Genomic DNA, 8,838 nt, shown 5'->3' with positions numbered 1-8,838 from the left:
TGAACTAAAGCGGCTATCATTTAATCTACGGCACAAAAGGAAGTCTGGAATGTTTTCCTTGACACATTTGAAGGGATCAGTTTTGTGTTTCTCGCTGCTTCGTGAACGGAACCAACAGATTCAGTTGGTCGGCTCCACCTCTGGCAAACGATGGGGAACAAAGAACCAAGAATCCAAAGGAAATCACAAGAAGTTACGCAGTTTTTCTTTAAATTTACAGTTTTTAAGTTGTTGTTTTTTTTGTGTTTCACTTTCACTGTGATTAAATCTTCAGGGAGGTTTTCCTTCCATGTTCTGAAGCTGAATAAATTAGTAGCCGACTGGCTGGCTAACTGTCGTTAGCGGTGCTTTTCCCTCCCAGCGATGGTTTGTGCGCTTGAGGTTCAGCAGGTGTGTTAAAACCTCCATCACTTCTTTTAATTTTGTATGTAAAAGAGAAACTATAGGAATGCAACAGCAGAAAAAAGCACGTAGTTTCATTTTAATTGCACTCTGCAGGAAATCTAATTAAACAGACACCTCAGCGGGGCTTCAAAGCTCCACAACAACAACAGCAATTAAACCTGGAACAAAATCTCCACCATGCAACGTCACATTTTATCTGTTAAATATGAGATTTATTTGTTAAAACTGACCTAAATGAACATCAGTGAGGAGCTCCGACAAGCCCCCTCCCCCTCCCCTGCTTAATTTTTCTCTTTTTCCATTATGACCCCATCCTCTGTCCTCACACACACTCTCTCTCTCTCTCACACACACACACACTCTCTCTCTCACACACACACACACACACACACACACACCCTCCAGCGACTGAAAAGGCCACATCAAACAATGGATTTAGCTTGGTCTTTACGCAGGTGAGGGGAAGGGAAACAGCGGAAGGAAGATGGAGAAATTAAGCAGGAACACAAAAGGGGGGAGGGAGGATGTGGTGGATCAAAAAGACAGGTATTAGAAAAAGCCTTTGACATTTTATTAAGTAAAATAATTATAATTGTAACATGACCTTTTGGGCGGTGAGTCACACACAAGTGGCTGCTGCATTCCTGACCGCTTCTTTATTCACTGGTTATGTGTTTTCTTGGAATTTTCACTCTTAATTAAAGTGTTTTATTCAATTTTCACATTATTTTTGTGAGTTTTTTGTTGCTTTGAAGACTTGTGTTTTCAAGGTTGCCAATAATTTCTTTGATCAACTTCAAAAAATACAGTGAATTGTAAAAATGAAAGGTGTGTTTTTGGTTTGTTTTTTGCATCTAATTTTGGTTCTGTTTCTTCCTCCAAGTGTCCGACAGAGCCGAGACAGTGAGACGGCCTCGTGACGGCCGGCAGGCAGCAGCCAGAGGCGCTTTTCTGCTGTTGGACTGAGGCGGTAACAACTTAGGAGACAAGGAGAAGACGAGCCGTCCAGGTTCTGCCTCAGCTGCCGTGAAACTCATGCATGTCAGGAGGAGGAGGAGCAAGAGGAGGAGGAGGAGGATGGATGCAACAGGAAAGATGGCAGGCAGCAAGGGGAGGTTAGAGAGGAACGGGGTGCAAGCGGAGGAGGAGTAACAGAAGGTGCAGGGTGGTGAGCGGGGGAGTGATGGCAGCGTCTCCCACCAGCGCTGTCACAACCACACGCTCGGCTGCTGTTACCGCTGATTGTGATTGCTGTTCAAACAAGGCCGACAGCTGCCACAAACACCTCCTGCTTAATATGACACACGTGTGTGCTCACCCTCAGGCACTCACACATGAGCACTCCAATAGTGCTAACACGTCGGGCTCGGCTGCCCCGCTTTATGGCACCCACGGTTGTTGTTTTTTCTCCTGCTCTCTGATAAGACCGCTGTGATTGCCCTCTGCTCCCTGTAAAGTGTGACGGCTCAATCACTCATCAAATCAAGATGTTCTCTGCCATGATGGAACAGTTCTGTCCTCCAGCACAGCGGAACCCTTCTTCAACTCATAACAACATTTTTTTAAAGAACGTGAATATGAATCTGCTTGTTCTCCCTCTGCTCCTCCAAGAGGAGACAGCAAGCAGGATTGATTCTTTGCTGAATGGTGAGACATTCGTCTGCAGCCGCTTTTTGAGAGTTGGAGCGAGTTTGCTGCCCTGCTCGTGAGTCCTGGTGAACGTGTGAACCATTTGGAGGTTGTGACAGAATAAAACCTCCATGTGTTCAGCACTTGCTTGCTGTTTTCTCCATCATTTTACCGGGAGAATTAATCTGCAGATTAATCAACAATTATCATCTCCTGCAGCCTTAATCACCATTTGACTCAACTCTTTCCAGCAGCACGGTTCTCCAACCAGAGCGCCTCCCATCTGCAAACACACAAAGCCGGCAATAACCAGCAGTTTATCTAAAATGCACCAATCACTCGACTGTATCCAGGGAGCCTTCCCCTCTCCTTCTTTTTCTCTTTCAAATCAAACATGGTTGTCTGCAACAGAAGCAAAAAGCCCGCAGTTTTGGAGACAATCTGCCAAAGCTGATAATGACTCAGGGCAGAGGAGGATTAGTTATGCATTCAGAGCGCATCCACTCAGTAGTATATAATTCACCAGCACTTGTTTTGTTCGTCCTCCACAGAGAGCAACAATCACAACATCATCACCAGCGCTCTGAGGGCTGTGTCTCCCTCTCGCTTCCTGCTGTTTTATCCTCTGTGTCCATCTCTCACACACACACACACACACACACACTCTGCCACAGCAGTTGTACATTATGGAGTGGTAACCAGGCAGCATCTAATTGCAATAATTGGAAGAATGTACTGAGCGGCCTGTTTGAACACCTGTTAGCACTGAATTTCTCGCAAGGCCGCAGATTTTATGTGCTGTGTCACACCATTTGGTGTGTGTGTGTGTGTGTGTGTGTGTGTGTGTGTGTGCGTGCCTATAAGTGCACAAGTGTGTGCATGCATGCGTGTGTGTGTGTGTGTGTGTAGCCTATGTATCTGTGTGCTAGATTGCACGAACCCCGGTCCAGGCTCATGCAGGGGGTTTATGTAAATAGGAACTCCTGGCTGAGCTCCAGGTTCCATTCTGACACCTCAGACTCTGGCAGAAGGAGGCTGCTTGTCACTGACACATCCTCAGGCTATTCACCCAGAATAATTTGGACCTTTAATAAAAACGAATAATATGCATGATGCATCTTGGCCCTCACAGTTCTCATGCTGCCATCACTCCCAGTGTCCAATTAGAGTCCTTAGCCACTTTCAAGTCAGCCGCTGTTAAAAAGTCATGGAGTTGAGGGAAGGTGTGGGGGGCCCTTCTGTCACAGACGGGACATCAGAACAAACCCAGCTCGAGGGGCGCGCACCTGTGGAGGTTCAAGGTCAGTCTAGAAGTGGTGGCCTCCTCCCCCTCTCCTGGCCTTGCTGCAGGGCATCTGGCCAGATGTGTGGAGCTCTCCACCAGCCCGCTGCTGAGCTCTCCATCCTCCCTCATCCTGCTTTTAGCCAGGATATTCATCTTTCTATTTCAGTGAGATTCAGCAGACACCAAGCAAATAAATGAATCCAATCACATCTTTTTTTCTGTCAGACCCTCAGGTTCCCCCCAGCTATCGATTCAGGAGGGCTTCCACATTGAGCTGTTGTCACTTGACCCCAGGAAGCCCACACAGGCTGCAGGCTGCTGCTGCTCCTCCAGCAGGGGTGGCTGGCTCCTGGCTCCGCAGGAGGTTCCAGGGAAAAAAAAGAAGCCTTTTTCACCCTAATTACGCTGCCATTGTTGCTAATTGAGGCACCGTCGTCTGGAGATCAGGACAGCGCTGACAGCTCAAACACCGCTGCTCTCACTTCTACACGCGTGTGCGTGTTTGGAAGATGAATTATGACACTTATGTTAACAATCGCAGGCTCCACGTACCTGTTGATCCCCCCCCCCCCCCCCCCATCACCTACACCGCGAGGAGGACATCGGACACTCACTTCTAGGCGTTGAGACCAGCGGCGCGTTTTTATGCGTCTCTACTTTTAAAAGCGAGGGTCGAGCTGCGTCTCGGCCCTCCGCCTTCGCCTCGCTCTCTGTCTGGGCTTCTGTCCTAAGACGCGAGCTGCTCGCTCACCTGGCTGCTGACTGTCCGGCTCCGCTGCTGCCGCCGCCGGGTGGAGGACGGATGAAGAGCCGGAGACCCGCTGAAGAACCGAGGAGCGTCTGAGGGGAACGAGCCTCCGGTGCGCGGCTGCCTGCTCCTTTAAAAAGCCTCTACTTTCCAATGGGAGGTCTGCTGGCTTGATGGGACCTGACGTCACCCCCCCCCCCCCCACGCGCGCACACACACACACACACACACACACACACACACACACACTTGATGTAAACTATTGGAGAAATTAATTCCGCTTTGTTTCTCCCAGAGAACGACATGGAGACACGCGAGTATCAGCAGAGAATTTTGATTCTGTGGAACGAGGAACTCAACATCTCGGCTGCTGTGAGATTTTTTATTTTCATGTTATTTAAAGTGGGGTTTTTCGACTATTAAAGGGAAGTTGCGACATCTACATGACGCCGCCGGAGGAACCTGTTCACGTCTTCGTCGCTGCTCAGGTGAGGACAGGATCCGTCCTGGTCCTGAAGACTGAGGGTCCGCCACCTCCGCCCTGGACCAGCACCGCCTGTCGCTGCTGGAGCAGGACCACAATAATCATCACACTCAAACTCTGCGAATGCAGACGAAAACCAGGTGACACCATCAGACGAAGAGTTCTGATTTCTGTTTCTCCTCCAGCAGGTTCATCCTCACTCCATCATCCCGGCGACATGGAAGTGACGCCGGAGGGTTTGTGTCCCAAAGCCTGCTGACAAAATCAGAGGTTACTGATGTACACTGACACCGCGGAGACGGGACCTTCAGCGCTCTGGCAGTTAAACACACACACACACACACACACACACACACACACACACACACACGCACACACACACACAGATGTGTGTGTGTGTGTATATATGTGTATATATATATGTGTGCATACATATATACACTCAGTGTGTATATATGTATGCACACACATATATATACACACATATATATACACACATATATATACACATATATAACATATTTCTCTCTAGGAATATAGATATGCATATAGATTATAGATATATAGAGAGAGATATAGATATATGATGAATGCATGACTACTACAGCTTCAAATGATCTCCTGTCATAACTTGTGTTGTTATTGAAAGTTGCTATAAACTATATTTCATTTAAATATTGTGATTCGGATCCGTCTCCAACCCTCCGTGATGACCTGTGGGAGCTGAGCAGCTGCACCACCTGTATTCATCTTGTCTGAGGTGTGTGTGTGTGTGTGTGTGTGTGTGTGTGTGTGTGTGTGTGTGTGTGTGTGTGTGACGCTGCTGCCTGGCAGTGACATTTCCTTCTGGGGGTGTGTATGAGGGTGAGTGTGTGTGGAGTGTGTGAGCAGCGTCACCCCTCATTATTGATCGTCACCTTGTTGCTCTCCTGCTGTGAGCAGCGACACTTCCAACAGTGTCTTCAGCCACTAAAGAAAATGAAAAAGGATGTTGTTGCTTTTCCATTTGAACTCTCCCCACTTAGCAGATGACACATAATCTGTCACTGCGTGTCTCCTGTGTGTGACGGTGGAAAAATATGAAAAGAGTGTGTTCAGACACAAATGAGCCATTTGTGAGTCCATTGTGTGCATCATTGTATTACCAAGACTCAGAAACCATTGTAGTAAATGTTATTGTGTTGTTGAGTGTTCACTGTTTTTTCTGTTGTTTCAGGAGGTTGTGAGTGTGTGTGTGTGTGTGAGTGTGTGTGTGTGTGTGTGTGTGTGTTTTCTTTCATGCAGCTTTTTAAATGAGTGTGCAGACACACATGCAGACGTCTGTGTGGGTTTTATTCTTCGGTCTCGATGAGTGTAACACATTCGCCTATGTTTCCTTTATCTGGGCCGAGTCAGAGTCCTTTCACGTGAGACCGTAGTGTGACAATGGCGGCATGTGCGTGGGGAGGAGTGAGTGCGGCGAGCCTTCTGCAGCAGCGTAGCGCTGCCTCTGACCTGCCAGTCTGCTGGTGAGATGCTCGTCTTGATCAGAGGGGAAGAAGACGAGAGCCTGTTTTGTCTGCTTGTTACAGAATCAGACGTCAGTACAACTCCCTCTCCCACAGTAATGTTACTTCAGGAAATACTTCATCACATTAGGAATATTTTGAGATCATTCAAGATGATGAGTTAACACGAGGACTCCAGCCACAAATGACCTGTCGCCTCACCTCAGGAACTGTTCTTGTTCTCATGGATGAGAGCAGAGCGTCGTCGGTGAGGCCGACCGTCTCCCCGGAGTTTCTTCTTTGATTGGTTCATCATCAGTGAGGAAACAACAAATACCTGATTTTAGGGCTTTCACAAATGTTTGGAGCAAAATAAACCCAAGTCACAATTTTATATGCATTTTTCAGTACGTTCCAAATGAGGATATCACATATGTTTGATTGCTTTACTGATAATATCCACATCGCTAAATATCAGCCAAAGAGGCGCCGTTGTTCATTAAACACTCTTTTTCATCGTTCATTTATGAATCTTCAGATGCGTAAGAACAACTTCATATCCACACAACAACTGAAACAGGAGAGAAAGAAGGAGGGAAAACATCATGATAACAAAAGACGGTACATAAAAGCCCTCACTGATCTCTCATCGCCACATCCCTGTGTTCCGCCCATTCAGGAGCAGAAGATGTCACCATGTGACCATCAGGCCGAGAGGTCACGTACACTGTCAGAATCAGATGTTGCGAGAGCGTGATGCCCAAACTCACTCACATCACAAACAGCTTGAAAGTATTTCACACCAATCACACATAAACATCACATACTGGACTGTGCTACGCTCTCACGCTGATGATCATTGCTTCCATCTACGACACACTCAACCACACACTCAACCACACACTCAACCACACACTCAACCACACACTCCCGCAGGAAACCAGCGTTCCATACCTGTGGCCAGATTTATGTCTACCGTCTCTTGTCTTTAATTGCAAACATTTTTACTCACATTTAGTCATAAACAGCCAGTGGACATGATGGAGTTTTATTCTGATTAAGAATCATAGCATTGGCCTGCAGCTGTGTGAGGACCCCACCTCCACCAGCGCCCCCCCCCCCACCCCCCCAACCCAACAGTCGCGGGTTAGTGACTGAAATGCCGAGCCTGGGGACGGCACACAGGGCCAGAACTGAGACGATGAGTCCAACCACTGAGGCAGGCTGCTACACATCCACAGACCCTGCGCTTCCACTTCAGTCGGACCGGAGGAGGAACAGACATCATTACAGAAAAACCTCCAGGATCCATAGCAGGGTCTTCACAGCTGCTGTGAGCATGGCAACCACTCCAAATTTACACACACACACATGCACACGCACACACAGGCGCCTCAGGTACATGTTATACACCTACACAGACGGACAAGCAGACCCGCATTCACACACACCTCTAACAGTAACTTAGAAGTTCTGTAAGCGTTACATTGAACCAAGATGGAGGAGTGGTGGGAATAACTGACATTAAACCATGCAAAGAGAGCGATTCTTTCCTGCTGCACTGAAGGAAACGCTTCCTGTGTCCTGTTGAGCGTTTTCATAGATGACTTGCCTCTCGTGTAATGTTAGCCCTCGCACCTCTGATACTGAGAGCAGAACAGACCGCTGCGCTGATTAATTCAAGTCGAGCTCCACAAATTGGCAGAAAGCTCTCCAGCTGACTTGTTAATGTTTCAAGCTGACTAATTTCAGATTAAGAACCCAGACACACCTGTTGCCTTCTTAGCAGGAGACTGTTCAAAGTAACTCGCCAAAGCTACAGCGTGTCACCTTTCAGAAGCCAGCGGCCCCGGCAGGAGAACACACAGGAGAAAGAGGAGCTCTCCTGCTGCAGTGAAGAGCTGGGAACTCTTTTCTGGCTTGTCTGGATGTTAGCATGTTTATGCAAGAGTGAAGACACTGATTTCATTGAAGCTTGGTTGTTTGGACAAAGGAAGACCATCTTAAAACTGGCGGTGACCTGAGTCATGGGGAGAAGAGCTCCAGCTCCTGAGGCCAGTGCTGCAGTGCAACTGCAAGTATGGCGTCAAGCACTGCAGCTCAAGCTGATTTTTCTCTACAGACCTGAGGAAGTTGCTGTAAAACGCCTGATATGTTGAGGAGTACAATGCCATAAAATGGCTTTGTAACTGTCACAGCTTGATCTAATTGGTCCAGTGACACAAAGACAAAAAGATTCAATCCTTTTCCCGTTTAGTTAACGGAGGGTTAAACTGGAACTCGGAGGGGCTGAGCTGGCAGCAGTGGCGAGCGCTCCTGGTCCATTCTCCTGAGCAGAGCGTGTGCACGAGCCCTTCCTGATGAATAGGACGCTGCCCCACACTCTACATCCAGCCCTCCTCATACACATGAAAAATATGTCTTGCTTTAACGAGAGAGTGATAGAAGAACGAAAGAAAAGCCTGAGGGAGAGAAGAAGAGGTGAACGGTGAAGAGGAAGAAGGAGATGTGTTCAAAAGGAAGGAATGAAATGAGAGGAGCAGACGTGATCAGAAACCTTGTGATCTAACTTCAAACTGATATTTTCCTGTTGGACATTTCCAAATATTCTGAGAAAGAAACGAGGACAAAAAGAGGACGGAGTGAGCAGGAGAAGAGAGTTGATAAAAATAAACTCCATGTGATCAAAACTAGAAGTCATGTGATCAGGGATGCACGAGTGAGGGGTGAAGAGGAGGAGAACGGTGTGGGGTGACGAAGGTGTTTCACCCCTGAGCTAACTTCCACAGGGCTTCGTGAT

The sequence above is a fragment of the Aulostomus chinensis genome, chromosome 7, assembly GCF_037954235.1.
Source record: "Aulostomus chinensis isolate RoL2024-O1b breed Wild chromosome 7, RoL_Achi_v1.0, whole genome shotgun sequence".
Classification (NCBI taxonomy): Eukaryota; Metazoa; Chordata; class Actinopteri; order Syngnathiformes; family Aulostomidae; genus Aulostomus; species Aulostomus chinensis.
This window is presented reverse-complemented; position numbering follows the sequence as displayed.